The sequence below is a fragment of the Trichosurus vulpecula genome, chromosome 1, assembly GCF_011100635.1.
Source record: "Trichosurus vulpecula isolate mTriVul1 chromosome 1, mTriVul1.pri, whole genome shotgun sequence".
In the NCBI taxonomy this organism is placed as follows: Eukaryota; Metazoa; Chordata; class Mammalia; order Diprotodontia; family Phalangeridae; genus Trichosurus; species Trichosurus vulpecula.
In genome coordinates this window covers 279987861-280015643 of record NC_050573.1, presented here as the reverse complement: position 1 = coordinate 280015643, position 27783 = coordinate 279987861, and the positions used below count along the sequence as shown (strand labels likewise).

General features: G+C 39.7%; 1 pseudogene; it reads right to left on the bottom strand.

Annotated features, from left to right (window-relative positions):
- Positions 1-25693, bottom strand: part of LOC118837113 — a 69372-nt pseudogene extending 43679 nt beyond the window's left edge.
- Positions 25694-27783: the final 2090 nt, after the last annotated feature.

The window sequence follows — 27783 nt, the reverse complement described above, 5'->3', positions numbered from 1 at the left end:
CAGCAGACAGACTTGGTTTTGCTAGACTCCATTCACTATGGTTTCTTTTGCCAGGGATCTGGCACTGGAGACCAAGCTTCTAGGGAGGAGCCATACTGCAAACATGGTCATTTCAATCACTTGGCTGAGCACAGTAGGTCAAAGGAATAGCTGCAAATTCAGGGCCGTAAAGATGCTTAAGACTCAGCTGTCAAGTTGACAATGGAGAGCTCCTGGGGTGAAACTTGTAACTCGCACTTGAATTTGCCTGATTTTCTAACTCTAGTGGAAATGTCTTTAATAAAGGAGGCAACTTGGATTTTAATGACTTCCTGCAGTGGTGTCATCACTGGCTGTTCTGGAAACCAGTCTGTAGCACTGGCTATTAGAGGTATTTCAGTGCAAAGGGAAGAAAGAAGCCTGGCTGTTGCCAAGCCAGTTACTTGGAATCACTTTTGGACTTTGTGGGACTTAAAGTAGCAGCAGTTTTGTCTACCAGTGACTTTCAAACTTTGAAATTGCCATTTCTGGGGCCAATACAATGTCAACACTGAAGATAGTATTATCGGGCCTTTACAGTTTCCCATTAAAGTACTCAAATATCCCTTCTGTACAAACTGTCAGCTATGCTCCTGAAGGACTACCCTTTCTGGGCAACCTGCAACAGGGAAAATGCACTTGATTACATTCATTACTTGGAATTGCAATGGGTGAGGGTTCCTATAAACAATATATAAACAACAATTCTGAGGACTTTCTCTTTGTTTAAACTGTCTGTCAGTGACGGGACTAAACCATTACCTTTTGTTACTGAGTTCAGTAAACCTCAATGTGGTGCTTAAAAGTAGAACCTTTTTTATGTTGTTTTCCAGAGAAGAGAGGACAAACAAAACAGGAAGGGAAATCCAGCATAGCCTTCTAGGCTATTGTGAATAAATTATGGTGAAAATGTGTGAACCTCACCCACTGAGACCTAACAGGTCACAATGGTTCCACTGGACTTGTGTCAACAAGGAGAACAAATCAAGTGGGTTCTAATTCTCACTGTGTCATTGGAAGAAGGTGGCTATGAGGAAGTGGTGAGATTTTTTTCCACATAAACAGAATTCTCTGTTACTTCCTTCAGACAAGTTACAGTATTAAATGGTGACAATAATACAAGTTGCTTCTGGGGAGACTGGTCCTTTTAGATGATAACCACCAAGTATAGCTTCTCGCTGGCATTCAGGATTTGCTGCTTTTATTTAATTCCACTGTTAACTAGACACACTGACCAAGTCACTAAGTGAAAACACAGCATTTAACCCAGAAGCCCTTAAAAATCACTGGACAGATAGAGTAGGGGAAAAAATCATTATATCCTCATCAGTCTTCCAAGGCCCAAAGAGTTTTAGTTCTGTTGGCTAGTGGAGAAAGCTAGAGGTATATTGTCTCCATACAGATCACCATCTTCCCAAGTCTCATAACCTTATCAAAGGGGCAGGACTGAACAGAGAATGAATGCCCAGTGTCGACTTTACCACAAACGTTGTCATAGGGTGCTAGATGTTACTTGCTGAAGGGTTTAAGGTCCACAATATTGTTACAAATTCAAAGATGTGTAGGTAAAGGAGAGAAATTAAAATGTACTTAATGTAATTAAAATGTACCACAAAATGTACTTTTTGAGCCTAATACTTATGTCTGCCATCTAGTGGCCACTATAATATTTATGTTGGATAATTGTGCTCTTAAATTTATGACAAAAACATCACCAACTATATGAGTGTAAATAGATTAGTTTACGCCCGTAAACAAGCACCCAACTCACATCAGGGAGTATTCAATCTGGCTACACTGATTATACAGAATCTTTCAAGGATAACCATTTCACTAAAGAAAAACAGAATGCAAGATTGAACAACAACTCTCAAGATTAAGAGGTGCTTTTTTTCTCCCTCCAAAAGGATAAAGCTAAAACAAAGTATTTCACTGAGTCGGGAGATCTGAATTTTATTCTTGACTCTGTCACTAGCTTCCTGTGTGACCGTGGTGGTGGGGGTGGGGTGGGGAAGGGAACCACATCCCCTTGCTGAGTTTTGGTTTCCTAATTGGTAAAATAGTAGAATTGGGCTAGGGGATTTTAATTTTTTTTTTGAGCCATGGACTCCTTTGACAATCTGTTGAAACCGAGGGACCCTTTCTCAGAGTCATATGTTTAGGTGAATAAAATAAAACACATAAGGTTACAGAAGAAAACAATTACATTGAAATGTGATTATCAAAATATTTTAAAAATAAAAACCAATTTCCTGGACCCCAGGTTAAGAACCCCTGGTGGATGGTCTCTTAGGCCCCTTCCAGCTCTAATATAAAAATGCTGCTTACTTAAGGGCAATGCCTTGCTTAGTAGGTATTTTTAAATGCTTGCCTGGCAATGCTGGGCAACTGAATCCCATTATGACTGTGATGTGTGTGTGTGTGTGTGTGTGTGTGTGTGTGTCCCGTACATAATTATGTATGCATGACTAAGCACCTAGGGCTCACAATTTGACCTCCAGTATAAATTAATCCATGGTATAGCCAGACATTTTATAATGGGTTTCATTATATTCACGCTCCTGAGGAGATGCCAATTTTGTTTAAGATTTCAGGTATTGATTGGCAAGTGTAGGACTTAATGGAGCCATAAAGCATGTCCAATGTTAAAAATCATTTTCAAAAGTCATTAGGCTCCCATTCTAATTGCCCAGAAAATGTGCATTAGGCCTGCCTCAATTTACCTTAGCTATTTTTCTGACCTGTTAATCACCCTTGCCCCATTTTACTGCTCCTTTTAGCATCAAAATCAGAGATGTGGAGTGAGAAGGAAACTTGAAAGTCACCTAGTCCCACCTCCTCATTTTCTGGATAAGGAAACTCAGATCTAAAGACATTAAGTGACTTTCTGAAGTTCATTCCCATGGAAAATTGGCAGAGCTGGGATTCGAACCCAGGTATTCTTTCCAGGGTACCATGCTGCTTAGGTATCAATACACTCATAGATTTGCTGTCCATTTTAACTCCTGAAAAGCAAATAAAAAGAAATATAAAGGAAAACACCTAACTACATCATTTCCTTTAGGTCTGCATTCCAGAGGCAGCTTGGCAAAGACAAAATTGTGTTGAACTACAAGTGAAAGACCTGTGTTTGAGCTGGTGTGTGATCATAGCCAAAAGTTCCTTTATCTCTAGGAATTTCCTCATTTGAGAAAAGGAGAGTGATACTTGTAGAAATCACCTAGCAGAATTGTTGTAAGAATGAAATAAGAAAAAATAGAAGCAAAACGCTATGAAAATGTCAGCATGCATTATTGAGTCCCTGCTTATTTCATGACTAGATTGCAGCCTTAGCAAAGCCATCTGGCCTCTGGCCTAGTTCTCTTTTCCAACTGTCCTCTAACTGGACTATAACAGAGGTTTGAACTTGTTGTATCTGAAGGGAAACAATTAACAGATTTGGGGCAGAGTGAGGCTTTTTGGGGTTCTTAAACTTTACTTTGTGACATGGACCCCTTTGTAGTCTGATAAAGCCTGTAGGTCTCTTCTGAGAATAAAGTGTTTAAATGCATAAAATAAAATGTATAGGATCACAAAGAAAACCAATTGTGTTAAATACTATTATATATATATATGTATATATATATATATATATATATATATATATGTATATAGTTTTTTTTTAAAGTTCATTCTCCCTACCCCCTCCACCCCAGGTTAAGAATTTCAGTCCTATTTCAGGTTGTTCATTTGTGTTAGCAAGTCTTTTGTGGAAAAGAAAGTGTGGCATGGTCATACTCAGGAATGTTTACTCCAGTGACTTTAAAAGTATTGCTTCATTAAATATGTTCCCTGATGAGCTCTGACAGGCATTGCTGGACTGGGATGAAAAAAAAGGTTAGAGCCCCCCATATCAACCTCCATTTTCCATTTTACTTGGGCATAAAATGGTAGTAGGCTACGTGCTTTAGAGAGGTAAGCGGATTGTCTGGGACCTGCAGGATACCACTGAAGCATTATCACAGCAGTGGTGCCCAAACATAATGAGTTTTAATTTTCTACGGGGACTTCCTCACCCACTCACAGCTGGGTCCAGAATGGATGGTGACAATATTGCTCAGTGCTCTTGGGATAGCCATAGATCTTCAATGAATGCTGTAGCTAAAGCAGGCTGATGATTCCTGGCGGCCAAATCAGGCCTTTAGGAAGGCACATTAACTTTCCTCAAGCCATCAGGGAATAATTGAATTCATTGCAGCATCATAGCTGTAAAGTCGGGGACTATTGGTTTAGTCACTTAGAGCTGTTTGCTAATGAGGGGTTACTGTCACAGGTTCAGTCTCTGCTCCCCCTGTAGGCGTTGTGGGGATAACCATCTGCTCTATGGTTGCAGAGTCTCCCATAATCAGAGCCCTCCCTGGAGGATGACAAATTGGAACAACTACCCTTGGGCTCTGCATGGTACTTGGAGGACCAGGTGGCTGGGGTTATGGGCAGGGAGGCAATAAATGGGGAAGAGATGCCCTATGCAATTGTTGATAGGAATGGTTGCTTACATTTGTATAGCGATTTATGATTATATAATGCTTTCTATACATTATCTTCTTTGATCACCACCACTACTTTGTGAAGCAGGTAGTTCAAACATCTTTCCCATTTCTTAGCAGAGGAAAATAAGAGTTAGATAAAAGAGAAATGATTTGGCAAAGGACATGTCACTAGTACATGCTAGAACTAGTATTCAAATCTAGGCCTTCTCGCTGTAGATCCATTATTCCAGGATCTCTCTTGAGGGGAGGGGAGAGAAGAAAGGAAGATTTAACAATCACAAATACATAGTCAATATATGCAGTCAACATAGAGGGGGAAAGAAGGGGGAGATTCATTCATTCAATAAATATTTATTGAACATTTATTGAACACCTATAATTTGCAAAATACTATAAAAAGAGTTCAAGTCTAGCCTCAGAAAATTACTAGCTGTGTGACCCTGAGCAAGTCACTTAACCCTGTTTGCCTCAGTTTCCTCATCTGTAAAATGAGCTGGAGAAGAAAATGGCAAGCCACCCCAGTATCTTTTTTATGTCAAATTATACTTTATTATTTAATATTTTTTTACTTTTCAGCATTGATTTCCAGAAGATTTTGAGTTACAAATTTTCTCCCCGTTTCTACCTTCCCCCCACTCCAAGATGGCATATATTCTGATTGCCCCTTTCCCCAGTCAGCCCTCCCTTCTGACTCTCCCCTCCCCGTCACCCATCCCTTTTCCCCTTACTTTCTTGTAGGGCAAGATAGATTTCTATGCCCCATTGCCTGTTTATCTTATTTCCCAGTTGCATACTAAAACAACTTTTCTTTTGATCATCTGATTTTAAAATGTTGAGTTCCAAATTCTCTACCCTCTTCCCTCCCCACCCACTCTCTCTAAGAAGGCAAGCAATTCAACATAGGTCACACATGTATCATTATGCAAAACATTCCCATAAATAGTCATGTTGTGAAAGACTAACTATATTTCCCTCCATCCTATCCTGTCCCCGTTTATTAAATTTTCTCCCTTGACTCTGTCCCTTTTCAAAAGTGTTTGCTTTTGATTACTTCTTACCCCATCTTCCCTCCCTCTATCGTCCCCCCTTTTTATCCCCTTCCCCCTACTTTCATGTGGGGTAAGATACCCAATTGAGTGTGTATGGTATTCCCTCCTCAAGTCAAATCTGATGAGAACAAGATTCACTCAATCACCGTCACCTGCCCCCTCTTCGCTTCCAATGAACTGCTTTTTCTTGCCACTTTTATGTGAGATAATTTACCCCATTCTATCTCTCCTTTTCTCCCTCTCTCAATACCTTCCTCTCTCATCCCTTAATTTTATTTTATTTTTTTTAGATATCATCCGTTCATATTCAACTCACCCTGTATCCTCTGACTATATCTATGTATATTCCCTTCAACTACCCTAATACTAAGAAAGGTCTCATGAATTACACACATCATCTTTCCATGTAGGAATGTAAACAAAACAGTTCCACTTTAGTAAGTCCCTTAGGATTTCTCTTTCTTGTTTACCTTTCCATGCTTCTCTTGATTCTTGTGTTTGAAAGTCAAATTTTCTATTCAGCTCTGTTCTTTTCACTGAGAAAGCTTGAAAGTCCTCTATTTTATTGAAAATCCACATTTTGCCTTGGAGCATGATACTCAGTTTTGCTGGGTAGGTGATTCTTGGTTTTAATTCTAGCTCCTTTAACCTCCAGAATATCATATTCCAAGCCCTTTGATCCCTTATTGTGGAAGCTGCTAGATCTTGGGTTATCCTGATTATGTTTCCACAATACTCAAATTGTTTCTTTCTGGCTGCTTGCAATATTTTCTCCTTGATCTGGGAACTTTGGAATTTGGCGACAATATTCCTAGGAGTTTTCTTTTGGGGATTTTTTTCAAGAGGTGATCGATCTATTCTTTCAATTTCTATTTTACCCTCTGACTCTAGAATATCGGGGCAGATCTCCTTGATAATTTCTTGAAAGAAGATGTCCAGGCTCTTTTTTTTTGATCATGGCTTCCAGGTAGTCCAATAATTTTTAAATTATCTCTCCTGGATCTATTTTCCAGGTCAGTGGTTTTTCCAACGAGATATTTCACATTGTCTTCCATTTTTTCATTCCTTTGGTTCTCTTTTATAATATCTTGATTTCTCATAAAATCACTAGCTTCCACTTGCTCCAGTCTAATTTTTAAGGTAGTATTTTCTTCAGTGGTCTTTTGGACCTCCTTTTCCATTTGGCTAATTCTGCCTTTCAAGGCATTATGGTCCTCATTGGCTTTTTGGAGCTCTTTTGCCATTTGAGTTAGTCTATTTTTTAAGGTGTTATTTTCTTCAGTATTTTTTGGGTCTCCTTTAGCAAGTCATTGACTTGTTTTTCATGGTTTTCTTGCATCATTCTCATTTCTCTTCCCAATTTTTCCTCTGCTTCTCTAACTTGCTTTTCCAAATCCTTTTTGACTTCTTCCATGGCTTGAGATCAATTCATATTTTTCTTAGAGGCTTTTGATATAGGCTCTTTGACTTTGTTGACTTCTTCTGGCTGTATGTTTTGGTCTTCTTTGTCGCAAAGAAAGATTCCAAAGTCTGAGTCTGAATCTGAGTCCGTTTTTGCTGCCTGGCCATGTTCCCAGCCAACTACTTGACCCTTGAGCTTTTTTGTCAGCATATGACTGCTTGTAGAGTAAAGAGCACTTTGTCCCAAGCTTGAGGGGCCAAGCACTGCTGTTTCCAAAGCTACCTGTACACAGCAAACTCTGCCACATCAGCACTTCTCCTCCCCCAAGAAACACTAACCTGGATTGCGACCCAGATCCAAGCAAGCTCTGCACTCCTGCTCTGATCTGCAGCTTAATGCCTTCCACCTGGTGGGCTTGGGGCCCCCAAGCAAACACAGCTGGTGCCCTGGAAGCAGCCCCAGAGCTGCTCCACTTCTGCAACCCTGGGGCTAGGGCTGACTGAGCACTCTTCACGCCTTTCCACTAACCTGCTCTTTTGTGTTTGGCATTTGTGGGTTGAGAAGTCTGGTAACTGCCACAGCTCACTGATTCTGGGCACTGTGCCCTGTTCCACCTGGCTCCAGGTCTGGTTGGTCCTGGTGTGGCCCACGCTGGGTTCTTCTCCGCTCCACTCCCAGCTCTGTGCAATAGACCTTACCCAGTGACCATCCAGGCTTTCCTGGGCTGCAACCCTGCTTTCCTCAGCAATTTCATGGGTTCTACAGTTCTAGAATTTGTTCAGAGTCATTTTTTTGCGGGTGTTTGGGGGGATCTGGGGGTGAGCTTAAGCAAGTCCTTGCTTTCTAGCTACCATCTTAGCTCTGCCCCCCACCCCAGTATCTTTGCCAAGAAAACCCCAAATGGGGTCACAAAGAGTCAGATCCAACTGAACAACAATGTTAGGAGCTTGGGATATGGAGATAATGAAGACAGACCTTAATGCAAAGAGGCTTTAGACTTGGAATTAGGAAAACCTGGGTTAGAATTGTGAAGATCAAGTGTAGTAATATATGTAAACCACTTAGTAAACTAATATAAAATGTCAATGATGATGAGGAGAAGGAGGACGAAGGTGATGAGGACGATAATTGTTACTAGCTTCCTAATTCTAATGTTCCAGGGCTAGAAATATAACCTCTAAATCTCAGTGTCCTTATCTACAACATGAAAATACATATAGTACCTCCCTTATAGGGTTGTTGCTAGGATTAAATGAGATCATCTCTATAAAATTCCTTGTGAAACTTCAAGCACTATATAAATGCAAATGACAATGAAGATTTGATAAGTACTTCCATGAGTGATACAAAGATAGCACTCCAGTGGTTCAGAGCAAGGAGAAACAAGGCTGGCTGACTGGCAGGAGAGACTACTTTTCCTTTTCCACTCTCTATGCTCAGGGCGATGTTGACGTCATCTAGGCTACCCTCAATATTTTGTTGTTGCTTAGTCATGTCCAACTCTTTGTGACCCCATTTTGGGTTTTCTCGACAAAGATGCTGAGTGGTTTGCCATTTCCTTCTCCAGTTCATCATACAGATGAGGAAACTAAGGCAAATGGGGTTAAAAGGGTTAAATGACTTGCCCCAGGGTCACACAGCTAGCAGGTGTCCGAGGCCAGATTTGAACTCAGGAGGATGCAGTCTATCCACTGCACCACCTAGCTGCCCCTACCCTCAATATTAATTACAATCAAATTTCACCTTTATAGCAGTATTGAAGGCAGGGGGAAGAAAAGAGAAGCATAGGGGGATGTGCTCTGGGACCCCCACCTCTCTAGGGATGGCCCCAATGCTAAATGCTATATGCCACTGGTCATGAGAGACACTCACACTTACTACACAGATAAACAACTCAAAATAAATGCTCTACTGATGAAGGTCAGGATGATACATCTGTAAAGTTAACTGGCCTAGTCAGGGATTGGAACTGTGCCACCAAACTCATTAGAACAGAACTCCAAGTAACAGAGTGCAAAGTCCGGACTTTACACCATTACTGGTACATTGACCTCTATTGCTCCTGGGGGGATTGAAAAACTGTTGTGTTTTTGGAACAGCTTATCAATTCCCTAAAAGTTTCCTGTTGTGGCCTGAGTTAATATACCGTGACCCTCCTTCCCTCCAAAGTCCTTAGCAGAGAGCTTAAAACATTAGGAAGGAAAGAAGTGTGTGTGTGTGTGTGTGTGTGTGTGTGTCTGTGTCTGTGTCTGTGTCTGTGTGTCTGTGTGTGTTATCATTTGATGCAAAGCCAGACTTGAAGAAAACATTCCTACAGAGGGCTCTATTGAAGAGTTTTCAATGTAAAGCTCCTGGTCACCTATAGGACACAATTTAGCAAGGTCTCACTGTTTTCCCCATTGTGATCTTGGGTATGCTTCAGTAACTCATTCATTAAATTTCACCCTCTTCTTTTGCAGACACATAATAATGTCCTATGTGGTTAAAAATTCTATGAAACCAATTCTGTTGACCACATCAGCAAACAAAATTCAGGAGGGGACTTGTTTAAATACAACGTTGGTTCATAGCATCAGGAGTCTCCATGTGATCTGACTGTAAAACCTAGGAAGAGCATTTCAAAAGAAGTAAAGGGATTGAGGCTCCCTCTTTTTTATAGCTTCTAGAACTACCTGTTCTTAATACTACTGCCTATGGTCCCACAAGTTTCTGAAGATGGTGAAACATGATGTGTCCCAGAGAAGATTAAGAATTTTATTTTATTTTGCTTTTTAAAAATAATGTACCCTTGATCCATTTTCTATGCTATTCCCAGGGCCACCAGATGAAAAGATGGGATGTTTTGTAATGAATTCACCATTTCAGTTCCAGTATGAGAAGAGTAAACTGAATGAACTTATGAGTCTTATCTTTAGGTTGACATATTTAACAGTTGTATCTTCTCAAAGTCAACTGAATATACATTTTATGCAGATTTTCTTTCCTTTTCTCTATTGTAATGATTAATCTTTTCAGTTATTTCCTTTGGAAAACCAGATTATGCCCCCCCAAAAGAATAAATATTTAAAATTTTTTGAAAGTGCTAAGAATATAAATAGTTTCCAGTATGGAAGCGAAAATAATATCTAAAACCTTGAATCCGTTTTCTTTTAGCTGACAAATTGGTCACTAGATGGCGCCAACAGCTAAGTTGGCAGTTGGAAATCCTTTCTTTCTCATTAAAACATGGCTCACCAGCCTGCTGTCCAAGGCTGTCGTAGACTCTGAAGCAGTATTTCTTAACAAAAGCAATAACTAGGAAAACAATTGTGTTGCCTGAATTTGCTGCAATCATACATATTTTAAGGTGAATTATTGGCCAATTTTTAATATTTATTATATGTTGGTAGCCTCTATTTCTTTGAGAGAAATTATAAACATGTTAGAAAAATTAGCTGCTTCTGTGGCTGTGGGACTATAATAGGTAGCATAAATAAAATCAGACTCTACATTTCAAATAGAGTAAATGCAAAATTTAGTTATGAAAAGGAAAACATGGCCTACCCCCCAATAGGCAAATGGGTTTCCCTATGTAAACCTGCTTTCTACTCTTACAGACTTAAGTATTAGGACAGGCAGTACGGAGTACTGGGAAGAGCTCTAGACCTAGAGACAGGAGGCCTTGGGTTCAAATGCTATTTCTGACATTTATTAGGCATATGGGCACCTCTCTGACTTTCAATTTACTCATCTCATGGGATGTGGATGTAGGGATGCAGTACAAGGTGGTTATTTAGATCAAATGAGATATGCAAAAAGAGAAAAAAAGAACTTCAACCATAAAGTACACCCATCTGCCAGGTGGCACAGGGGGACTGAGTGTTGAACTTGGAGTCAGGACAGCTTCAGCTCAAATTCTGTCTGCCATTTATTAGCTGTGTGACTCTGGGCAAGTCAAGGACCCTCTCTCAGATTCATTTTCCTCATCTATAAAATGAGGTTAATAATAGCACCTGACCTATAGGGTTGTCCATGAGACAGCATATGAAAAGTACTTTGAAAGCCTTCAAGTACTATGTAAATGCTATCTATGATAATAGTAATTATTATTATACAACATTATCAACATGATTATCTCATAATTATATGCCAGACAATAATATTTTTTTTAAAAAAAGTCAGTTATTGTAGGCTAATGGCTTTAAGTTGGTTTGGCAGAACCGAAGACACATAGAACATGCTATCCATGAGAGAAAGAGAAAAGGAGGTGACGTTGTTGAGCTATGGATACCCAAACTTCAGGATGATGGATGTGATACACAATTATTATGATCCTTTTATCACCAGGGGCTCCTTGGTCATTGTGGACCAGAAGATCTTTTGAACTCATATGTGGGAATTTGTCTGAGAGAGCCTTAGGCTAGAATTAATTACTTCAGGAGATCTCTAAGAGGCCCAGCCTCTCCATATTCATGAATGGCCTCCCTTTTTTCCCAAGAGTTGTCTCAATCTGCACCTAAGAATTCTTATACTATTTTAGGTAACCATTATCAGAAGCTTTCTTAAGTGAAGTCACTTGCCCACCAGAGCCTGCCAACCCCTTATACTGGATGCTAATCATACCTTTTATTATGTCTCAAGAACCTGCCACTAGAGTCAGCCCACTCTTCTTTCTTTTTCTTTTTTTTTTTACTCGAGCCATTCCTTTTATCTGGAATGTCTTTCATCCCTTCTTGTCATCAATCCAAATTTACTTCAAGGTCCAGCTTCTCTATTAAGCCTTCCATGATCGCCTTGAATTTATAATGGTATAAATTCATCTCATTCTTTCCACATATAGTATTTTGACCACATTATATGTCACATATATATCCTTGAATCATTTAATAGTTATTTATTATTTTTCCCAAAGTAGACCATAAACCCTTGGAGGGTGGCAACTTCATTTCCAATTTAAAAAAAATAATTCTTCCAATGTGCTTAGACTGCCATGGTCAGAATAGAAACACAATAAATACTTGTTAACTTTGATTGAATCAGACTCTACTATCAATGTTTCTTCAACATCAGTGATGAGCAAGCCAAATTATTCTCTTCTTTCTTCCTTAGGTAAACTCTGGCTTCACCTCATTTCCCAGGCCAAGTCTGAACCTCTCAGATCATGGAATATTGGAAAAGGTCATCATTGGTTCCATTCTCATGGCTAGGGACCCACAAGGTAATCTGTTTAGAAATACACAGAAACACTGCATTTCAGTGTTGTAAAGGGTTTCAGCACCAATCAAGGCCAAACTTATAACTAAAAAATCATCTCATCTTGTGAGGTAAGATCCCTTCACTTATTACTGAAATTACTCAACTAGATTTTACTGAAATGAAAAACAAAACAAAAAAAGGTGAGTATTCTCTCCTTCCCCCCTTCTTTTCTTCCTTTTTCTTTCTTTTTCTTTCTCTCTCTCTTCTTTCTTTCATTCTTCCTTTCTTTCTTCTTGAAAGAAAAGGCATTTATTAAGCACTTTTTGCACTCCAAGCATTGTACTAGGTACAGGGAAAACAAATAAAAAGTGAGATACTTCTTGCCCTCAAGGAATTTACATTCTAATAGGGGAAGTGGTGTCCCGGGAAGAGAGTTCTGAACAAGAGGCAGAAAGTGGGTCACATTACAGGAGGGTAAGTATGTGACAGTAAAGCAGATGGCGAAATGTCTGGTTTGGGTAGATGTGACACATGGCCATGGGTTTGCTAGATATACTAAGCTGGGTGAGTTTACATTCAAGGCAGAGAGGAGAACAGAGTCAGGTCAAATGAAATAGATGCCCCATGTCCAAGACAGATAGCTGCCCCAATTGTGCTTTAATTTGAATTTAATGTTGCCTGGGTTGTAAAAATATGGTATCTATATTAGACATCAGGTGAAAAAATAGCTTTCATGGTAAAATGAATTATAGCTCTGTGTGTGTATGTATGTGTGTGTGTGTGTGTGTGTGTGTGTGTGTGTGTGTGTTTGGGCTTATACAAGTACATGCAATATGGTATTTAGGAACTTGGATCATGCAGCAGTGCCCAATTTTGTGCTCATTTTCTGTTCTATTCTGGTCAATGATTTCTCATGTTACAAAATAAAATCCTGATCTTTGACTGCTGGCTCTGGTCTATTCTATCACTAGTGTAGAAATACATGGGGAAACAGACACATCTACTGATTTTCTGTAAGTGAGCAACTGGCCATCACTTTAAGCAATGAATGGCAAAGAGGGAATATTCTTTAAATCCTTCTTCTTCCTCCAGACCTGACTGAGCCTCCCCGAGAAGGCTCTGTTTGCTATTATGATTTTCTCTCTGCAATTTCTTGGCAATGGCACCAGAGTACTCCTAAAGCAGATGACAGGGGCTACTAACAGCTATGAGGGAGACATCTGCCCCCTCAATTCCTCTAGAGTTCAGGCTACCATTGCTGGTAGTCACAATATACTCCTAGGTTTTCACTCAAGGAAGGAGCTAAAGGCAGGGAAAGAAATATTAAGTTCTCCCCTGAAGAAATCAAAACTAGGGCTTCAGAGAAAAAAACAAAGTATCCAACTTCATTTAATTTAATTTTTTATCCTGAACTTGACAAACACTAACAAACTTGCATATTTCAATGAACTAGGAAAAATAGAAAAAAAAGATTGATTAGGAAACTTTGAATCTTTATTAGATACAACTTGTTTTTATTTTAAAGCATATGATAAATTCAGTATGTTAGTCCCAAAGTTGACCTACTTGTCTGCATCTTCCTCTGAACTTTCATCTGTGCCTTTCTGCACATTTTGTAAACATTTTACTTGATCTATTTTCCTTTTTTTTGTTTTGCTTTTAGCATCACCATCATTAACCCTCCCCCTAAACTCTGTCCCCACTGTGAATAATATTGCTTTTGTAACAGATAAGCAGTCATGAACAACAAGTTCATACGTTGGCCATGTCTGAAAATGTATGTCTCATTTGGCACCTCTAGTTCATCACTGCTCTGTCAAGATATGGAAAGCATGTTTCATAAGTTAGTGATTCATCATTGAATTGGATGTTTAAAATCTTTCAAAATTGTTTTTCTTTACAATGCTGCCAGCAATTGTGTACATTGATTTCCTGGTTGTGCTCACTTCACTCTGCATCAGTTCATATAAGTCTTCTCAGATTTCTCTGAATCTACCCCTTTCATGATTTATTATGAAGCAATAATGTTATATTGCATCCATATTCCATGATTTGCTCAGCCATTCTCCAATTGCTCAGCACCCCTTTGGTTTCTAATTATTCGCTCTGACCAAAAAATTGGCAGTATGTATATTTTTTTGTAGATATGGGTCCTCTCCCTTTTCCTTTGATATTTTTTGTGGGGGATATATGTCTAATAGTTGCATCATTGGGTCAAAGGGTCTGCACAGTTTAGTGAAATTTGGGGTACAGTTCCGAATTGCTTTCCAAAATAGCTACACCAATTCACAGATCAAAAAAAACAAAAACAATTTAAAAAACCCTGTGCATTAGTGTGTCCACCTACTCATATCCTCTTTAACACTTGTCATTTTCCTGTTTTTGTCCACAGCATTTCTAGCATTCATCTCCTCACTGCTCACACAACTGCCACATTAGTTCAGGACCTCTTCACCTGTTTTATGGACTGTTGTAAGAGCCTCCTGGTTAACCTTCCTGTCCAAAGTCTCTCCCCAACCCAATTCATCCTCTACTCAAAAGATACTTTCCTTCAGTGAAAATCAAACTATATCATTTTCCTATTCATTAAACTCCAGTAACTCTCAGTTGCCTTAAGGATGGACTATAAAGATATCTGTTTTTCTTTTAAAGTACTTTAATATCAATTAAGTTGGGACTTTTTTTTTACTGTTTTAGAATGATAAATTAACGAAGTCTCTTTGATTGAGTCTAATTGGGTGCTAAGCCCCAAGCCCAAACCCCTAATTACTAGATGCTAAGCCTATGTCGGCATGAAGTCCTCAGGGTCGTAAGGGGAGTTGTTAAGATCAGAGCCAATAGTAGGTGCCTAAGTTCTGGTCACTCAGATGACGTTTGATGACGTCTGAAAACTGTATAAAAAGAGAGAACAGAGCTATTTGCTAAAGGCTCTCACTCCTGGAGGCGCAGGACTCTGGGTAGCTTTAAGAGCCTCCCAGCTCACCCAGATGTTGATGGTTTCTTGGTAACTACGGATTGTATTTGGTCTGTTTATAATGTATGTTTGTAATTTGTTTGTATTTGCTTTGAAGTTCAGGGTGCTGGCTTTTTCCCCTGAACTAACTGAATGATATTTGTATGTTGGATTGAAATAAGATTGTTAACCCCCTTAATGCTACTTTCCTTAGTAAAACAGATCAAAAGAACTTGTGCTTGCAGCATTCTTGTTGTTGGGCTTGTGTTGGTTTTTCACCCCCACAGAAGCTGCTAGCCGAATTGTTGCAACAGTACTTCACAACCTGGACCCAACGAAGGACCTCATTATAAATTACTTCTCTCACTGTATTTACTAAACTAACTGTTCTCTCTTTCTCACACATGACACTCCACATCCCATTTCCACTTCTTGGTCCTGGCAATCCTCTGTGCCTGGAATGCACTCCCTATTCAGTTCTGTCTAATAGAATCTCTCACTTTCTTCAAAAGTTAGCTGAATTTTGCACCTTTTGTGCAAAGCCTTTCTTGATTTCCCCTGACTGCTAGTGCTGATTTTCCCTAAATGCCTTGTGTTTATGTAGTACTTATTTTATTTCTATTTACATATGTACGAAAGCTCCTGGGGAGCAAGGGCTCTTTCCTCCTCCTCCTCGTCTTCCTCCTCCTCCTCCTCCTTCTTCTCTCTCTCTCTCTTTCTCTCTGTCTCTCTCTCCCTCTTTCTCTCTCCCTTCCTTTCTTCCTTTCTTTCTTCTTTCTTTCGTTCCTTCCTTTCTTCTTCCTTCCTTTTTTCTTTCTCTCTTTCCTTATTCCTTCCTTCCTCTTTCTTTCTTTCTTTCTTTCTTTCTTTCTTTCTTTCTTTCTTTCTTTCTTTCTTTCTTTCTTTCTTTCTTTCTTTCTTTCTTTTTTCCTTCCTTCCTTCCTTCCTTCCCTTCTTTCCTTCCTTCTTTCCTTCCCTCCTTCCTTCCTTCTTTGCCCTCTTCTTCTTCTTCCCTCCTTCCTTCCTTCCTACCTTCCATTCTTTCTTCCTTTCTTTCCTTCTTTCATAATTTCATCTTTTCAGCACCTAGCATAGTTACTGGCATACAGTAGATTCTTAATAAATGCTTGCCAATTTATTGATTGAGCTTTCATTATTAGAAAGTTTGTCATCACGTCAACCTAAAATACATGGAAAAGGGGTTAGACTTCTTCTGCTTGACTCTAGAAGGAAGAGTCAGGACCAATAGGTAGCAGTTACAGTGACAGGTTAATAAATAGAAATTTGTCTCCTCCAAAATGAAATATTATTCAAAAATGCAATAGACTTCACTGAGTGATAGTGAATTCTTCATCACTGGAGGTCTTCAAGCAGAGAATTAATGATCATTTTTCAGGAATCTTAGAGATAGCATTCATGATTAGGGTAGGGGTTGGACTTGATGACCTTTAAAGTCTTTTCTATCATTATAGTTTTATGATTCTATGGCATTGCATAATGATTTCTAGTTAGATGTTGCTTACTCTACTTTACCTTGAAGTTTTGTCATCACGATCAAATTCAGGACTAAATAGAAGTGAGGAATAATGGTGCACACTTAGAAACCCTGCTACCAGGGAGGCAGAGGCTAGTGGATCTCTTGATTTGGGGAGTTCTGAGCTGCAGTGAGCTAAGCTCACTGTACTGTGTCTAAATTAAGTTTAGCATCATTATAGTTAGTTGCTAGAAAGTGGAAGCCACTGGGCTGTCTAAAGGCAGCAAACCATCTCAGTTTGGAAAAACTGAACAGATTAAAGCTGATCAGTTTTTGGATCAGGTCCGTGAGTGGAGACTATATTTCCTTCCTAGGTGAGACATACTTCAGGAAAAAAAATGGACAACTTCCTGGATCTGAAACATGCCACTGATACTTACTTATTGGTTTGCAATTGGCATCCAACTGTTAGAAATATAGTAACATTTATTGGCATTTCTCCTAACAATTTCTATGAAATAATTATGAAAATTTCTTCTTTAAAAGATTTGCCAGTGGCTGAGACATTTTTTTACTCTATTGCTATAATTGGAAGACTTAGCTCAAAAGAAGGCATGAGGAAATCATAATCCTACATAGGATTTTCTTATGTGCCACACACAGGTCCATGAAGAATTAAGAGGGACACTCACATTTATTTCTCATTTGTTTATGTTTTTAATTTAATTTTAAAATTCTGAATTTAAACACCAAGTAACAGGAGCATTTCCATTTACAAATTGTTGCTGTTCAGTTGTTTCAGTTGTGTCTGACTCTTTGTGACCCCATTTGGGGTTTTCTTGGCAAAATACTGGAGTAGTTTGTCATTTCTTTCTCTAGCTCATTTTTTAAATAGATGAGGAACTGAGACAAACAGTGTTAAGTGACTTTCCCAGGGTCACACAGCTATTAAGTGTCTGAGGCCAGATTCGAACTCAGGAAGATGAGTCTTCTTGATTCCAAGCCCAGTGCTGTATCCATTGCATCATCTAGCTGCCCATTTACAAATTAGATTATAAAGGGAAGATTGTTTGTGAAACTATAGTTCTCTATTGCACACTGCTTACTTTCCCCAAAGCTGTCTTCCTAAAGTACAGGTCTGACCGTGTTATTTGCCAGCTCAATAAGCTCCAGTCTCTTCCTGTTTCTTTGAGAATCAAATAGAAAATTTTTTGTTAGGCATTTAAAACTCTTTACAAGCTGGCCTCCTCTTATCTTTCCAGTCTAACACTTTACTGTCCTCCACATATTCTAGATGTACTGACCTACTTACTGCTCCTCAGATATGACACTAGACCTCCTATCTCAGTTGTTCTGTTATTGTTTGTTTTTTTGGGGCAGGGAGGAGGCAATTGGAGTTAAGTGAATTGCCCAGGGTCACACAGTTAGTCAAGTGTCTGAGACCAGATTTGAACTAAGGTCCTTCTGACTCCAAGGCCAGTGCTCTATCCAATACATTACCCAGCTGTCCTTCAACCTTCATTTTCAAAGAGGACCAATGATATCATGGGGCGGACTTGTCCGTGAATTGGGTTTAAGTGAGGCAGAGTGGCTTTCTGCCAGAGTCGTCGAAGTCCTTTCTCAAGGCACTTGTATTGACTATCTCTTAGGTTTGGAATGCTCTCCCTTATCCCCACCTCTAAGACACCCTGGCTTTCCAAGACTCAAATTAAATGCCACTTTCTGCCGTAAGCCTTTCTTTGTTCCCCCAGCTGCAAAAGCCTTCTCTTCTAAAATTATTTTCCATCTCCTGTGCATGTATCTTGTGTGTACCTATATTTTTTACATGTTCTCTTCATTAGACTGTAAGGTCCTTGAAAACTGACAGGATATTTTTGTGTTTCTTTGTATCCCCACCCCTTATCACAGTACCTGGCAAAGATTTAATCCACAGTAGGTGTGTGTTGATTGATATGTATGTATGCTACATGCTCTGCACATAGTAGTCTCTTTAAGAAATGTCTGTTGAATGAATTGGTAGGCTCTGCTGATTGTTCTTGGGCAATTTTACCTGAAAAACCGTATTACTAACACCCTTAAGTGGTGAGAGAGAACTTTTTTTTCCTGCTTCTCTGTTTTCTCTATCCCTGACCTAAGTGTCCTGAATTCACAATGTATATCAGCAAGTAAGAAAAGACACTGAACCAGAGGAAGGGAACGGGGGAAATTGAGGTCCACAAAAAGCCTTGGCCAGGCCGCTAATGGCTGCCAGTTACAGCCAAAGCACACACTTTACCGCCTCAATCAACCAGGCACCGGAGCCACAGGTTATGTTTTCTACCACAGTAATTGCTTCTTTTTGAACAATATTGCTCTTCTTGAATAAATTGAAATTGAAGTTTTAGTCCCGGGTCAACAGAAGACTGAGAATAAAAACAGCAAGAAATAAAAAGGGATCACTTTATTACTCCCACACAGGGATGTTACACAATTTCTTTCCCTAGAAGTCTTTAAAAGTAGGGCAGCTGCCCAACTGTCTAGGGTGTTTTAAGTGTGTTTTAAGCCTAGGGGAAGAGAGATGGGCAGGAGGAGATAAGGAGCTCTCTTCCAGCCCTGTGATTCTAGAGAAATTCCATTTACCTTCCAAAATGTGGCAGAGATTGGGGGAGGTAAAGAAGAGGTGAGGAGAGTGGGACAGAGATTTATTGGAGAGAAAGCACTGAAATTTTGAGGCCCATAGAAGGATTTTTAAAGGAAACAATGAAAAAAGCTAAGATTTGTGTCAGTCTTCAGCTATGCTCACTAATAAAAATAGAACAGAGATAGAGAAGCTGGGTGGCAGAATTGTAGCTAGGAATGCCCTGGACTTGTTAGTGCACCTGTCATTCAGCAGCGTGCAAATGATTCAAGAGCAAGAGAGGCTCAGGCCCCAAAGTCAATCTTTTCCATAATGGGCTGGAGTCCTCAATAATGCCACATTTTATATGTGCATTGCTGGCTACTTAAGTGAAATTCGTGGATGTTTATGTTCCTCATAAGGAATCATAGTAGTTGAAGTTGCTATACTTTAAAGGTCCACAAAGCAATTCCTTCACAGCAGCATGCTGGGGATCAGCACTGTATAGTGAAAATCAAAATGCACTTGGAGTCGGAACACAAGGGTTTGAATCCCAGCTCTGCCAATTAACTGTGCTAGATTAGGCAGGTAGGTGGCACAGTGTATAGAGGGCTGGACCTAGAGTTAGGAAGATCTAAGTTCAAATCCAGCCTGGAAAACTTACTAGTTGTGTGACCCTGGGCAAGTCACTTGACATCTGTCTGCCTCAAAGCAGTAATACCTCCTCCCAGGGTTGTGGTAAGTATAAAGTGAGATGACATTTGTAAAGTACTTTGCCAAACTAAATGTGCTATTGAAATGTTTTATTACTATTAATTAATTAATTAATATTATTAATATTATGTCCTTCGTCTTCTCATCTGCATTTATTAGGCACCTGTGTGCCTGATACTTTGTAAGGCACTGGGGGCACAAAGACAAAAATATAATAGTCCCTAGCCTTAAGAAGCTTACATTTGGTTAGGAAGAAAAAACATGTACATAAATAAGCATCTATAAAATAAATACAATTTTTTAATGGTTTTTTTTTCTGGGAAGAGGGCCTAAGCCATAATAACTTATATTTATAAAGCATTTTAAAGTTTGCAGGCTGCTTTTTGTATATCTCATTTGATGCTAACAATAGTCCTGTTAAAGGTAGGTACTATGGGCATCATTATCACTCTCCATTTTCCATCAGCAACTCTGCCTGGTGGAACTCCAGGTAACATCATGGTTTCCCCAGGATAAGCCAATCACCTGAGATCTCACCACCATGCACATTGACTCAGTTTTGGATACTTAATATTTTTTCAACTCCCTCAATGGCCTCTCCTCTCTGGCTGGATACTGGAGGAATAAACTTTTCCCAAGGCCTTCCTTTATAGAGGAAATATCCCAGTACCTCTGCAATCATATGGACCAAGTAGATTTGAACAAAATTTTAACTGGAGAACAGTTTTATAGAAGTGAAGTAGCAAAGAAAATTTATGCAGGATTTTACTGGCCAAATTATTCCAGCATTGGAAGGAATGAGAGTTTTTATTTTCAATAACATTTTATCCATAAGTAAGTCAATTGCAACCTCAAAATACCTCCTTTTTCTCTTTCCACGGCCTAAGGAAAACTGCCAGCGTTGTTTCTAGGTCTGATCATTATGAGAAAGGATTTCTAGATAAAGCCCTTTCATAACCAGTCACAGATGTAGAATAACACATATAGGTTTTAGAAAGGAGCATCGTCAATTAGAATAAAATAATTACAATCATTGTTTTACTTCACAAAAATAACTGACAGATTCTAAAAAGAACTAAAATAAGTGTTCTAGAATATTTATCTTCTTCAATCAAGTTGTGGTTACTCAGCAGCTCTGATATATTAGATACCAACATTTCTAGGATCAAAATTTTTTTTAAAGTAGTTCTAGAGAACTTGCTGGTTAATAATTTAACAACTAGTCAATAAGAAAAAAAATACTTTTTGGAGACTGAGGCCCACAAATTAACATTTTGTCATTTAAATTAAAAATATGAAATTTTAATTCTGTTTTACTAATTGATATTTAAAAAAAATTTTATCCTAATGCAATGTAACTGCTGCTAATATAGAACAACCACGTATGTATGCTCAATCCATGGAGCAATGATTTCATACATAGAGGTATTCTCACTAGCAATGTAGGTCCCAACTCCTCCATGCCTCTGTAGAAGGATTCTTAATCTGGAGTCTGTGCCTCCCATGGGGTCTGTGGATAAATTTCAGATTGCTGTGAACTTAGAAAAAAATACAACTTTATTTTCATTAATCTTAAATTAAAATTTTGCATTTCCTTCCATTACTACCAAAAACATTATTCTGAGAAGGGTCCCTAGGCTTCACCAGTATGCCAAAGGGATCTACAACACAAAAAACATTTAAGAACTTTTCTCTAAGAAGATTTTCTGGGCAAAAAATATTTTTTAAAGTAATTGATATATAGTCAAACTTCTGGAAATGAACTTCTCCAAACTGAATGAGGCTGATGTTTGGATGGCAGGTATGCCATCCTCATCATACCCATACTTAAAGCCTAGGTGACATTTGCTAAAGCTTGTATTCTATTGTCACAACCTTCAAGGTCCCAGGATCATGGCTACCACATGATGATTCATCTGCACTAGACTCCTGAGATTGGCTAGGGAAGTCGATGAGGGGAAGCCCTAATAGTTGTGGTCAATGACATAGATTAGGAAAGGGAACAGATTTTGAAAGGAAGGAGTGTGTGTGTGTGTGTGTGTGTGTGTGTGTGTGTGTGTGTGTGTGAAAGAGATTGCTGATCTATCATATCCTCCATAGGTAGGTTAGATAGTCACACCATTAATTCAGAGTTATGGGTGAATAGGATGACCCTTTTCTTCCCAAATCTGCTGAGATAGCCACTGTGATGGGGTGCAGTTTCTGGGAACCCCCTTGCGCTCTCCTTGAATCTTCCCACTAGATCTGGCTGTAAATCTTCCATTATCACTAGGCCCAAATCTCTGTTACCTCTGCAATTGTCTGTGGCTACTTCCCACCCTTGATCCCATCAAAATCCCAATCTCTTGTTTCCTGGAGTCATCCCAATCCCATCAAGATCTTCCTTAGACTCCTCCTCAAGGCCCTCTCTTAAACCCCTCCTCTAGTCACCCCCAGACTACTTGACCACCCCTCAATCCCTCCCACAATCTTTCTGTATGTAAATCCCATCTTGCCTCCATGAAGGTGCTCAGGTTCAATCTAGCTCAGCTTAGATTCAATCCAGCCCCCTGGCATTAGCGTCACAAATGCTCAGGCTCCCTAAGAATCTACTCATTACTGCAAATCTTTAATAAACTTTGTTTTTCTTTGGCTGAGAAGTCTTGAGTCAAATTCAGTAGGCAGGACTCGGTGCTTCAATATTTTGGGGTCCTGAGCACCCCTAAAAACCTATGGTTCAACTGGAACCTACCTGCTATATCTGGAATATCTGTCTTTACTCTTTGCTGATCCCCAAAGAATAAAGGTGATGATTGGTTTAAGATATGAGACTAGAAATTCGGGTGTTGCAGTAATAAATGGATGAATGGATGAGTGGGAAAAAATTATTAAGAATTTACTATGTGCAAAATACTGTGCCAGTCACTGAGGGCAAAAATAGAAAAGTGAAATCCCTGAATTCAAGGAACACACATTGTAATGGGGGAAACAACATACAGAGGAGGTTTCAGTTAGAAGTCAGATAGGAAGGCTAGCCTGTGGTCGTTCAGTAGCGAGGCAGATGGTAAAGCATCTTCTTCACTGGCATTCCCATTTTTAAATCATATGTGTTTCTAATGTTGAACCATTTGGCACCAACGAAGATTTGGGTGGTGAGAATTTTATTTTCCAGGTCATCAATAACTGTGATTGCTGAGGAAGCAGGGCTATAGCATCTACCTACAGAAGCAGTTATCAGGTTAAAACTCCACAATGCTTCTTGATAATGACTGGAGAGATCGCCCTAGAAACAAGGTCAGTGATCTGGGGGTGAGAGAGTACTACTGTTCGCTGGACTCTTGGGCTTGCTGGATTGGAGGTCAGATTCAAATCCTGCCTCAGATACTTGCTGTGTGACCTTAGGCAAGTTACTCATCTCCATCCTCCCTTCTATAAAATGGGGCCAATAATGACTCCCCCACAGTGTTGTTTTGAGAATCAATTAAGTTAGTTTAAAGCGCCCGTTAGAGTGTAAACTCTTCGAGGGCAGGGGCTGTCTTTTGGCTCTTTTTGTAATCCCAGTGCTGAGCATGGTGCCTGGCACATAGTAGGCAGTCAACTGTTTATTGGTTGATTAATATGATAATTATTATTATAGTCACAATCTATTACTGCCTAAGGAATATTCATCCAGGTATAAACGATGATAGATTGTTAAAAAAAATCCTTGTCTAGGATTTCATCCTGATTAAAGAGGCAAACTGAGAAAATTAAAAGAATTAAATTCCACATGCAGAAAATTCAAAAAGCGTTGGGTGGGCCACCCTTGGTTCAGTCTGTGTGCTGTTTTTTATAGACAGGAGGAAGCAATTTCCACATAGCAGAAAGACAATTTTGATTGGTCCATGTTTTGAATGAGGAGATGGGGTTAGTGCTGCCTCAGCTTCTGATTAGTCCACCTAATTTATGAGGAGATGGGATTAGGGTTGCCTCAGCTCCTCCCTCATTATAGTTTCACGAGGAGAGGGAATTAGTGAGCATGTGCCACCAGCATCTTATGCAGGCTACCTGCTGCCCGTTCAAAGTTAAAAACAAGGTTTTAACATGGAGTCACTCAGACTGACTCAGCACAAAGAGCTGACTTCCCACAATAGCATCATAGAGAGTTATCACTCTTATATAACAAGTGGTTATCAAGGCAATCTCTTCCAAGGAGGGAACTTTCTACCCCATCAGTAATTGATATCTAAGGTATAAAATGTATGGGGTGAATTGGATGCCTGACAATACCTCCAGGCTTCACAAATGTCACCCAACAATTAAAGAACTCTTGAGGAGCCCTGGTAAACTACTGGAATAAAATGGAAACTGAGAGACTCTGGCATGGAAAATGAGAACATAAGATGTGTCAAAGAGATTAAGGAAGCCTGGAAACAGCTGCAGGAGAGGTGTGACTCAGCAATGACCATCCTGTGCATTTGAATAATTATTGGCACCATCGCCCAAATGGTTCCACTTAGTGCTTGCCATAAGGCCCAAAATGGTCTGATGGCTGCTGCCTTTTGCAAAGCTATTGCAAAATGATGGACTTGAGGTTTGGGATGCCTCAGAATGGCCAAATTAAGGTGAAGCAAGTCAAGTAAAACTCACTGGAAAATCATGGGAAGATCTTTGGCTGTATCTGCCAATACAGTCCCCTATTTGCGAGATCCCTGCTAAGAGATATGGGTGGATCACTAAGGGAAAAATTCTTTCCAACTTTTGCATCCCACTCATGTGTTTGAACTTTGTGAGATGCTGTTTCAACAATTAACTTAAACCCATGGTATAAAAGCCTCTGATGTCACAAACATGTTACTCAAACCCATGTAAACTAGGTTTTCCCTTGAGGCAAGGAGGCCATCAAAGACTCCTAATTTAATCAAGGAAACAAAGGTCAAACTCTTCAAGGTCACTTGGTTGAATAAGTGCTAAGAGACCGTCTTGATTCTCAATATACTCCACCCCTTTCCAGGTTCCATGGCCTAACAAAAATCTAAATTAAATGGCCATAGATCCTGGAACAAATGGAAGCATTATACATTGTGATCCAATCAAGCAGGAAACTAAAACATATCATTCACAACAAGGAAAAACATATCATTCAGTGCCATTCCCAAATACTCGTTTACAATTCAAATGTCTACCCCAGGTCAAAGCAAGTTAATCTCTTTAGCTAATACAGAATGTCCAAATAAAATACTTCTTGAGCATCACACTGCCATTGCATGCTTCCTCTTGGTACCCAAAGTCCCAACTCAAAGAAAAGTCCAAACAAAGGTCTATTAGAGGTCTGTCCTCTCCGAGCTGTTCCAATTGCCGCTTCCAAGTCTTGAGGGGCGGCTGGGCAATAAGGCCAACAGGGTGGGGTCCCTGGGGATCCAAGGCACTTCCCCCACCCCACCATAAATGAATCTACCCCTCCCTTCTGGGTTCCAAACAGGCAGGGGGTGGGGTGGGGGGGAAGCAGCACAGAGATACAGTTAGCTGCTTGCTGCAAAGTTTCCATCTTGCCCCAGGGCTGAATTCCAAGCCTCTGGGTTCCTGGTCAGTAGCTCCGGCTGGCCTCTCCTGGCTTCTGCTGGAATCCAGATCTCGATGTAGGCAGTTCTCCATCTTTGAGCTTACCTCACCAAAGTCGGCTGGAAGGCAGCTCACGGCTCTCACCTTTCCAAAGTTCTCTTGCAGGCAGTCTTCTGCTCTGTCTGGGTTAATATGTTGGCAGCCACCATCCGCTTCTTCTCTCTCTTCACCAGCCGCTCCTGCCAAATCTGCATGAACGCCATTCTCTTATTTTTCTCTCAAGTCTGTAAGAAGGCAGTTCCCTGCTCCTGTTTCAAAACTCCACATACAATACGATCTCAAAACATTCACCCTTTCAGCACAGTCCTCCGGAGCCAGTCTTATCAGCTCAAGCCCTAGCTCGGGCCATCCAACCCTCCCCTATGCGTGGGCTTTTTCTCCTACAGCCTTTCCTCTGGCCTGTCTCTTCCAGAGTGCTAGTACGGTGGGGAGAGAGAAAGAGGGATTATCTCCTGCTCTGGGCCCCACTTCCACCAGCCTGTTTTCCTTCACTCTTTTGTTGCTCCTGGGGATCCACAGAAACATAGCCACTCCAAATACAAAGAGCAATCCAAAAACTGGGAAGCATTCAACCATCCCAGTACCCCAAAAATGCCATACTTTCTTTTTAAAATGCAGATCCTGCTGACAATGCCATTTGTTGCAACAGCTGCTGTGGAGGTGTAAAATCAACAAGAACCAGCTCACAGAATGCTGCAAGCCCAGGTTCTTTTGATCTGCTTTACTAAGGAAAGCAACGTTAAGGGGTTAACCATCTTACTTTAATCCAGCATATAAATATCATTCACTTAGTTGAGGGGAATAAGCCAGCATGCTGAACTTCAGAGCAAATACAAACAAATTACAAACATACATTTATAAACAGATCAAATACAATTCATATTTACCAACATCAGAGTTCAACCGGGAGCTTGACAACAGTTGGCTCAGAGTCACGAGTCACTACTGCTGCAGCTCAGAGCTCTGAAAAAAGAAAGCCAACTCCTGGGTTTATATATCTTGTTCAGGGTCAAAGGTGAGTTACACATGTGACTCACCCACGTGACCTAAAATCATCACAAAAATTAGACTCAAACCCACATGGTCTAAAAGCCCCAGATGTCACAAACATGTCACTCAAACCCATGTAAATTAGGCTTTCCCTTGAGGCAAGGAGGCCATCAAAGATTCCTAATTTAATCAAGGAAACAAAGGCCAAACTGCACTTGGTTGAATAAGTGCTAAGAGCCTACTATATGAGACCCCATTCTGTGTAGGGGAGATGAGGGATGCCATAAAACCAATTTAGGAACAGTATATATGCTGGACATGATAATTGTAAAACAACCCCAAGGAATCAAGCACAGGCAGGGCTGCCCCATTTTAGCCAAATGAGACACAAAGAAGCCCCAAAGCTCACAGCTCAAGAGCAGGGAAGCAGAGATAGCATCACCAAAGCAAAGCTCAAGAAAGCCAGAGATGGGGTAATCAGATTTCTCTGCTTCAGAAAGAGACTATCTGTGCTTTAAATCAGAGTATGACTACACAGATCTGGGAGACATATCTCCTGTGAAGTTTAAACGGCCTCCTTTTACCCTATCCCCAACCCTTGTGTGTGTGTATGTGTGTGTGTGTGTGTGTGTGTGTGTGTGTGAGACAGGAGAGGAAGTCGACTCCATCTCACCCTCAGAACTGTCTACTTGCTGAAAAATATGTATATGTTTGTGGAAGTATATGTATTGAAAATTTTCTTTTTTATTATGAACTTTAAAATAGTCAAAAATATTTTAATATTCAAAGAATATGCAATATTCAAGAAAGAGTATAAGAAACTATAAACTTATATACTTTGGTTATATTTGAGAATCAAATAAGTTAGCTTCACAAACGTTAAAGCACCCATTAGAGTGTAAACTCTATATCAAATATATCAATATATCAAACTCTATATTAAATAAATCAATATCAAATATAAATCTATATTTTTGTTATGCATATATTATAAAAAAGTAGCAACAAAATAGGAATTATATATATACATATATACACGTAACATGGTAGTAACAAAATTGCTCAATTTCTGTCACTTTCTGAACATTTTTTTCTTTTCTATTGTTCATTTCTTGTTGAATAAAAGGGAAACTGAGTACCAGGTGTCAGTAAGGATTATTTTGTTATCCTTTTAGAGTTTAGTTTCTCAAGATCTATGGCCACTGGAATGTCTAGTTTCCAGGTGTTAGCTCCCAAATAGCTCCCAAAATAGTTTCAAGGATCCTAAATAGTAATTCTTAGAATCATAATGACAGACAGTCTT